General features: G+C 42.2%; 1 long non-coding RNA gene across 1 annotated transcript; it reads right to left on the reverse strand.

Annotated features, from left to right (window-relative positions):
* Positions 1-207: 207 nt before the first annotated feature.
* Positions 208-9,313, reverse strand: LOC138436700 (uncharacterized). The gene is made up of 3 exons (XR_011255533.1): positions 9,195-9,313; positions 8,405-8,534; positions 208-1,250 (listed from the first exon to the last, which is right to left on the reverse strand). It is a non-coding gene; the product is annotated as an uncharacterized lncRNA (long non-coding RNA).
* Positions 9,314-9,556: the final 243 nt, after the last annotated feature.

A 9,556-nucleotide genomic window follows, 5' to 3' on the forward strand; every position in this document is an offset into this window, starting at 1 on the left:
CATGGAATCCTCACCACTGAGCACTGGGCTGCCTGGGAAGTCCTAGGAATTTGCTGTTAGAATCCAATATATACAAGTATAGGGGTCAGATAACTAATAGTGATGACTCTGGTGGTGACTCTGTGTTCTTTCTGAATGTCAAAATGACTTTCAACAACTTTAAAATGGGAGTCATTATTCTTTGATAATATAATGGGAAAATGGATATAGAGTAAATTCATTGTTTTTAATGCAGCAGCCGAACAAGGATTGGCTTAGGCTTTCTAGGAGCAAATCAGGCATCTCTAGTTTCAATTTTTTTTTTCCATGTCATAAACAAATGCTGGAGCAAACACTTTACCTGGCTTGATATATAGGTAAATGGAAGAAATTTTTTATAGTGTTTCACTGTTTAGACATATTCAAGATATATCAATACCTTAAAAGCAATTTAAACTGTGAATTACTTTTGGTGTTTCTTTTTACCTGGAAAGACAAACGCACAAGCAGGTCAGGAGTTGTCTTGTTTTGTTCTTCCATCTCCATTCTTTTTGTACTTGCATTGTAGTTCTCATTTTGTGTTTTAGCTCCGCAGGATCTAGACACCTCTTTATTTGAAGTCATCCCCTAGAGTGGAATTCTTATGGGACGAACTACCTATTTCCCCTTACAGAAGCCTAATACAGGTTGTTAGCTTACAGTAGGCTAACAGAGTAAAATGTGATCTGGGCTCAGCTTACGCCTCAAATCTGGAGGAAGAAACTGAAACTCCCAGGCACAGTTGGGAAGTTATCCATACGTAACAGAGGTGTAGAGACGCTAACACGTGAGTTGTCAGGGGCATGACCCAGGCTGAATCCTGCAGCCATGTTTTCTTGATTCCTGCTTGTTTTCTGAGTCTGGTTCACCAGACTTTTGTTGAATCTGTGAGCTACTCACATCCTTTGTTCCTTGAATGAGCCAGATTTTGTTTGTGTGCTTACCCATGCTTGTTAATACAGCTTGCTTCATAAATAAGAGGCTGGGGGATGTTTAGAACTGGAATTTAATGTCACATGGTTGCCTCTTTCACTCCCTGAAGACTCTAAAAAATCCTGACTATTTTTGAACCACATACCTTCTGCCTGCCAGATTAGATCCAGACCATTTCTCTCCCTTTTCAGCTTTTCTCATCAAAAAGAAGTTCATAGCTAGATGGCATATGGGTTAAGATTACGGTCCAAGAAAATGGGTATCTCAGATCAAAAAATTCTTTGAAGGTTATTCTTGCTCTGGGAAAGAAAAAGAAAGAAAGGAAAGATAAAGAACCACAGTTATATTGTGGCTCCAACAATTGTTTTCAGAAGTCTGTTCTTGGCGAGAGAGACCTTTAGCCTCAGATGAACAAACTTGGCTGCTGGAGGAGAGCAAGAAGCCTTCTGGCTTCGCAGAGGGTGATAATGCTTTGTCCTATTGAAAGTCATATGTTCTGTTTGTACACAAAGCAGCATTCTTACTAAGCATGCTCTTTATTATTTTACAAAGTTCTTTTACTCACAATGGATCAATATTTTACTCTTAAAAAAACAAGTAAATGAAAACATGCCTTCTGTTCATGCGTGCTCAGTTGCTTAGTTGTGTCTGACTCTTTGCGACCCTATGGACTGTAGCCCTCCAGGCTCCTCTGTCCATGGGATTTCCCAGGCAGGAATACCACACTGGATCTTCCTTATCCAGGGATCGAACCTGCATCTTCTGTGTCTCTTGCATTGGCTGCTGCTGCTAAGTCACTCCAGTCGTGTCCGACTCTGTGCGACCCCATAGACAGCAGCCCACCAGGGTCCCCTGTCCCTGGGATTCTCCAGGCAAGAACACTGGAGTGGGTTGCCACGTCCTTCTCCAATGCATGAAAGTGAAAAGTGTATCTGACAAGTCAATTGTATCCGACTCTTCACGACCCCATGGACTGCAGCCTACCAGGCTCCTCCGTCCATGGGATTTCCCAGGCAAGAGTACTGGAGTGGGTTGCCGTTGGCTGCATTGGCAGGCAGATTCTTTACCGATGAGTCACTAGGGAAGCCCATATTTTCTGTATTGGAGACCAAAAGGTAATGTCTTTAGTATGTGAAAATCCATCCAGCAAAAATTTATTGAGTACCACACATATGTCATCTCCTGTGCTCTGTGCTCTTCACAAACCCACTGGTGTTGGAGGCAATGGGAAGCTCTGATTTGTAGCACTTGTTGTTAACCATGGTGTAAATATGATACTCCCCCAACCAGGGCTGATTCTGAACTATCAGCCTTGACTTGCCTGAACGTAGAATTGGGAACAGATACACACAGTTTCCAGCACATCACTCAACTCCAGCTTTAGAGAGTTTGAGAGACTAAAAGAGATCACATTTATCTGGTAGCAGTGGGAATATTTCAAAAAGGAAGCAATTTTTCCAGGCAGGTTAGGAATAAGCAAAGCTTTAGCCATGAGAGGAGCAGATGAACACAGTGATGGAGCCGACACAATGATGTCACAACGGAGCAGATGAAATCACAGGAACAGAGGGTAGATGAAGTGGTACAGAGAATAATAAGGTGGGGAAACTGGAAAGGGTGTGTGTTGAGAAAATGGATGGAATATGTATGACAGAAAGAAGCACATCAAGGTCAATGAGACAGATGCTGTGTTGGTGTTCAATATCGGGAACCCCACATGTGTTAGGAAATGCATGGGCATCACCACGTGAAAAGTTGCAGATCATGTTTCTTGGGAAGCACATGAAGGAGACCCCTGGCAGAGGCACTGAGAATGACATTTTTCAGAGGTCTTCCCACCAGGAATTGCCTGTTGTCGCATTCAGCAACTCTGGGCTCATACTGCTTGCTAAGTTGCTTCAGTCGTGTCTGCCTCTTTGTGACCCTATGGACTGTAACCCGCCAGGCTCCTCTATCCATGGAATTGTCCAGGCAAGAATACTGGAGTGGGTTCGTGCCTGCCTCCAGGGCATCTTTACAGGGATCAAATCAATGCCTCTTGTGACTCTTTCTTTGGCAGACAAGTTCTTTACCAGTAGCACCACCTGGGAAGCCCAATAATAAGCTGCTTTGTCCCTGGGATTCTCCAGGCAAGAATACTGGAGTGGGTAGCCACCCCGTTCTCCAGGGACCCTCCTGATCCACAGATCAAACCCTGATCTCCTGCATCGAAGGCAGACTATTGTCTGAGCCACTAGGGATGCCCGGGCTCACATTAGGTTAAATCTATTTTGTATCTAGGACAGGTGTCAGCACTCAGGGGTAAGGTCCACATCTGTATCTCTGAACATGTGTTATGATTTCTGGATGTAGATACTGCCAGAGGGATTTCCCTGGAGAAAAATAACTCAGAATTATCTATGTCCTCAGGCATTTCAGACCTGGCCAGGCAGCCGGCCCCGCTGCAATGCCAGGCCAGTAGCTGTGTGGGCCCAGAATCTCCAGACAGCAGACATTCATCACTGAGGTGCATTCTGAGACACAGAACTCCCTGAACAGGGGAGACTGTGCTTCCAGCATGCATTATCCCTTCTGTTACAGGGACTCATCTTCATTGAGGTAGAGCAGGCTAATGATGATGATCTCATGCTTGCTGTGGAGCCCAGACACATGAGGACGCAGTCAGCCTCTCCTTTGTTTTCTCTGCTAGGCTGCACCGAGGACATCCAACGGCTTCAAGACACGTTGCATGTTTACTGCCTCTTTTCTCTTCCCTCTCACTCTCATGAAGCACTCATGCTGGGCTGCATCCCTCCATTGTATAATCATAAAGTCAGACACTGTCTTTGAATCAATATTTCTTTATAGCTTCCTTGGCTAGGATCTTACTCCATCTGCCATGCTCTTAGGGGATCTCAGGTAGAAACTAAGGCCTAAGGGAAGAGTCTTTGCCCGGGTTCAAGAAACAGAGTCAAGATCATTCACCAACTAAAACTGCTTCACCTCTCAAGGGTCTTGACTCCCAGTGGTTCACCATGCAGAGCACATGGGGGACGTGATTGGCCACAAGAGGGCCCAGGTAAAAGCAGAGTAGCAGCTCATTAGCAGAAGCAGGTGTCTATGAAATTGAGCTGCCTTTCTTTGCAGGCATCATACCTATTTTTAAACATGGACTGAAAACATCAACAATGTAGCAAATCTGTTTGATGGCCACTTGTTACTGATAGCTCTATTGCTTCCAGCACCAAGGAGTCCTGTTTCATTTGTGTCCCTTTGAGAGGAAGGCCTTAGTATCCTATGCCACATCTCAACTGTTTCAATAATAGAGGTTTTTTTTTGTTTGTTTGTTTTTTGTTTTTTTTTTTTTTTTGTGGGGAGGGCATGGCAGAGCCGTATTACCCTGCAGCTAGTTCCTGGACTATACTCACCCTGAGAGGTGATCATGGCTAGAGAATGTCCTCCTATTTTCCTGCTGATGTCTTTGAAGGAAAGACTGCTTGACTCCCCTGTAGTAACACTTCTATCTTTTTAGCTTTTCTCATCCTTGGAATGAGTTCTTGCACAAATGCTCTGGGATCATCCGGGAGGCTTAATTGCAGTCAGGAATGAGATCTCTGTCTTGTTGTCCTGTACTGAATCCCTCTTAGTTGCTTCTTCAGGATCACTCACATGCTTTTTGTGTCATGGAGCCACCTTGCTCTGAAGTTCTCGTTGTACATATCTGTCTCTTTCTTATGGGCAAGGAGTGTTACCCATTAATCTCTGTGCATCGGTCACAAGCACAGGGAAGGGTAGACATTAGGAGATTTTGTAGGTGACTGGATTTCATTACTATGAATTAGATAGGGGAAAAAATTCATATTGTATTAAGATTCTCCCTTGTAATATTCTGCATCCTATTCCCTCAGTCCTGGGTCTAGAGGGACTGGAGAAAGTTAATGATGGATTTTAAAGGCACACTGTGCCCCTATCTTCAAGGCCTTGCTAATAACAATCCCCAGCCAGACCAGGAATCTCCCATGTCCTGAACTGCCTCCTCTTTGTCTGTTGAGAGATTTTCACTTGTGAGTCCCCCTTGCAGACCTTGTGGAAACTTTGGTTCCTGACACCCATCCTTATCTAGCTGTTTGCATCATTAACCAAGCCCAAGAGTAACACTGGGGAACACTGAACACTGAGACCAAGTATAGAAAGGAATACATGAGTATTTCTTTGGCTGTTTTTTGTCATTTCTAACTCAGTCAAGCGTCCTGTTTTCCTGGGACTTTGAAAAGCCCTATCTCCCTCATCCTTCTCTTACCTAATATCATTAGGAAACTGACTTCAGAGCTTCTCTGAGTGTTTTGAGGCAGTGGTGTATAGCAGAGAGAAAAGTCTTTGCACAGGGAAGACCTAAAAGCTTTTGAATGTTGACTTCATCCTTCCCCCAAACTGCTAAGCAATTGAACAAGTCACTTCACTCCCTGGGCCCCAGTTTTTTTCATTATTTATATTCATGTTGTTGCGTTCGGTTATTCATTCATATCACACTCTATAGAGTTCCAGGTTCTGTGAACCTCTGATTCTAGCTCTTCTAAAACTATCACCTTCATTAGTTTGTTTGGATTTAAATGAGCTGATTTTAACACATATTGGCAAATGTCTTAGGGCTGACAATTTTCTTCTTTCAGGACTATGAAGCTAATATCTTCTCTAAGCCAAGGATATTGGTATTTTATTGCCTCAAGCACAGGTTTCTCAGATGCTCCTCTAAGACACAACATGACCACACATGCCCCATACCAGCCGTTATTATGGCCTAAGAAAGGGAATTGAGCCATGCAAGCTGGTGGTAGCCAAGTGGAAGAAAAGCCAGAACTTTTGTACACCTCTTGTAAAGTGCCTGCTTGCATGCCAGTGTCTTGAATGCCAGTCTCTTTTCACTGGGCTCCTGGTCTCAGGCAGTATTTTTAATTCCCAGAGTTAAATCCAGCTGAGTTTGAAATCTGTTGCAACAAGTCACCAGAGGGACTATCTATCTCTCTCTCTCAGAGGAGAAGCCAAGCACAGCAGTTCAATTAAACTAGCACTAAGGCCTGAACTCCAAAGACTGAAGGGCCTGAGGGAAAGGCATCAAGGGGAGAGTTATATGCTCCTGTTCACCCCTCTTGGCTAGAAAATCATGGTGTTGTGACCAGAAAATTGAAATGGAATGAGATCCAAGATGGCAGACACAGCCTTCTTTTCTATTAACCTTCGGGCTGGAGTGCTCTGCAGAAGACAGGGTGACCAAGATGAATTACCTCTTGGATTTCAGTGCATTGTTGCACTAATGTAAGAAGGCTATCTGAGAAGTTTGTGATTCCCACCAAAAAATGCTTACGATTATAAAAGTCATTAAAAAGGAGGCTTTTAGAGCAGCCAAGCAAACCAGGTATCTGGAAAAACAACAACAACAACAAAAAACCCCTACTTTAAGGATTTCAAAATAAATGAGAGATGAAATGGTAAAACTGCTATGATAATTATTGGCTCTCAAATTAATGGTAATAATTACCTTAGCAAATTGCTATGTAACTGTTCAGTGAACAAGTTCATAATCTAATCCTACATTGTTCTTTTTTTTTTTTTTCCTTTAAGCCAGTTTTTCTCTACTTTTATGTCTTAAGGCTAAAGCTTCTTGCTTTAGAATAATTCATGCTTTAATCCCTGCTAACCTAAGCCCTTGTTGTGCATAATGAGAGTAAAATGGTTGAAGGAAAGTATTTAATGGATGCCAATCCTGTGTCCTGTTCAAAAGAATTCTGAACATCTGATCCAGACAGGTCTGTCTTCACACTGTTGTGGGGCATCTGCTCTTTGAGGATTAATGAATGAATTGAGATCTGGGAGTCATATTGTAGACCTGTATGAGCCCAGAGCAGGTAGCTGACATTGAGCAGAGCTGTTTTCCTTCACTTTGTGTAAAAGACTGAGTGGCTTCTTTCTCAGTTCAAGCTACAGCCTCCAGTTAGTGGATTTTTTCCCTAATGTAAAAGTGGGATCACTGACTTTATTCTCCCCTGTACCTTTTCTGACTCCCTATGTTTTTGTAGGAATCATCCTTTGGCTTTGATATATGGTACTGTTTTCCCAAAAGGCATTATAACTTGCTTTTAAGATTGTTACTGCATTTTATTTTCAATTGGTATCATTGCTGTTGGAACATGCTTCTTTGGGTTACTTGTTTAATCATTTGATTATTCAATAGGAATCACCAAGCTTAAAATGGGCTCCCAGTTCTGTGCTCAAGAAGACATTAAAATAAGTCTGTAGAGTATTATAGCTCAGAATGAACAAAAAGACACATGGCTCAAATCAAGGATTGCTAAGTGAAAAAGCAAAATCTCAAATGTGGGAGTAATTTCTATAGGCTGAGTTAGTGAGGAGAATCTTCCCCCATGGCTCAGACCATAAAGAATCTGCCTGCAGTGCGAGAGACCTGGGTTCAACGCCTTGGTTGGGAAGATCCCCTGGAGGATGGCATGGCAACCCACTCCAGTGCTCTTGCCTGGAGAATCCCCATGGACAGAGTAGCCTGACAGGCTCCAGTCCATGGGGTCACAAAGAGTTGGACACGACTGAGAGACTAAGCACAGCGCGGAAAAACATGAGACTGAAGTGTGATTTGAGTTTCTCAATAGAGATTTGTCCTGGCATAATGGGTGAGTAAATGGGAAGAGTACGCAAAGGTCTGCCTTACATTAAAAACACAAGAACTGGGACAATTTCTATAAGAAACAGACTTCGGTGTTATTGATGAAATATGAATGAGAATAAATTTAAGGTGGGAAGAGGACTGTGTGGGTGGTTGGAAGTGCAAATACTTAAAAATGCATCGAGTATAGTGCTTGATACACTCTGTAAATAGTTATTGAAATGAGTGTATCAGGTAGTACTTTTGACTAGCTAAATGCATGGACCTTGGAATCAGAAAGGTTATACTTTGAAGATATTCTCTGCTACAACTTGAGCAGATTGCCCAACCTATAAGGTTCAACTTTCCCATGAGTAAAATGGGTGAAGTTATTGGAGTGATAATGAGTAGGGGTTTTGTGAGGTAGAAATGAATAAGTGCATATTAAATTCTTGGCATGTTGCTTAGACATTGTAAGCACCAAATATGTTGTTATTGTTACACAGATGCAAAGATTTGTAAGTGTATATATGTTGGAAAATCGATAAGGTTGAGAAAGAAGTATATAAACAGACTACTATGGAAATGAGTGTGATGGAAATGAGTGCTTTCATGCATTGGAGAAGGAAATGGCAACCCACTCCAGTGTTCTTGCCTGGAGAATCCCAGGGATGGCAGAGCCTGGTGGGCTGCTGTCCATGGGGTCTCACAGAGTCGGACATGACTAAAGTGACTTAGCAGCAGCAGCAGAGAGGCGGGTAATTAAGTGCAACATGGTAGTAGCACCAGTTGGTAGATGAGGGGATAAAAAGCTGATACCTCTTCACATCGAAATGCTGAGGAACTTCCTGGTGGTCCAGTGGTTAAGACTTTTCCCTCCAGTGCAAGGGGTGTGAGATTTGATCCCTGGTGGAGGAGCTAAGATCCCACATGCCTTGTGGCCAAAACACTGAAACATAGAACAGAAACAATATTGTAACAGTTTCAAAAATGACTTTAAAAATGGTCCACATCAACAAAATCTTGGGAAAAAAAAAAAAGAAATGCTGAGAAGTCCTTCATTTAGCAGATAACATTGGCTTGGGATAAGGATTCCTTGATATTAAACTACAGTCACAGCGCCAGACTTGGGTTTCCCAAGGTCCTGACTACCTCTTTCTGCCAACAATTAATATCTTAGAGCCAACTTTACTGAACTTACCCCAGTAGCTGTTCACAGGTGATGGGGTCCCAAATAAGGGTGTCATTTGTCTCAAAGTCATTTCAATTTCTCAAATGTGTCATAAAGAATAAGAGTCACTCTGACAAATGTCATTTTACCCATATTTTCTAGATAACCTTAGACTTGTAGGTCCTTTAAACAGCTGTAAACTTCTTGTACTGTAATTCTATACAAGTTTCTTATCTTTTTGACACAAGAGAACCTTCAACTGAAAATTAATTTAGGGAAATTGAAAGTCTTTTTTCTGTGTTCACCTGTTTGTAAATGATAAGGGCTATAAACAACAGTTTTAATCATTCGGTCCTTTGCCCAGGAGCAGCAGTTTATGATCCCAGCCACCATCTCATGCCCACATGAGCTGATCCTCAATTTCAAGCCAACACTCACTTTCTGTGATGAAATGCAAGGGCTCATCCCAATTTAATACATGGCTTCCTTCGTATGGAGCATGCGAACTAGAATATCTGCTGGAGACCTGGACTGGGAGGGTTCCTCTCCCCAGCAGACTGCAAGGAAGAAGAAGATTAAATAGTGAAAGAAGTTTCAATCATTTTTATTTGTTAAAATATTTTAAGTATTGCAATTTTTCTTCTTTTTGGACTCTCACTGCATGGACTAGCTATTTATACAGGGATATAAGACAAGGGGGACAGTGGGCAAAGGAACCAAGAAAAATAGTACCAAAAGGATTCATTAAAGTTGAAAACAAATCAAACTTGAATGATGAAAGTAAAATATAAGTTAGGATG

Source organism: Ovis canadensis, chromosome 3 (genome assembly GCF_042477335.2).
Source record: "Ovis canadensis isolate MfBH-ARS-UI-01 breed Bighorn chromosome 3, ARS-UI_OviCan_v2, whole genome shotgun sequence".
Lineage (NCBI taxonomy): Eukaryota > Metazoa > Chordata > Mammalia > Artiodactyla > Bovidae > Ovis > Ovis canadensis.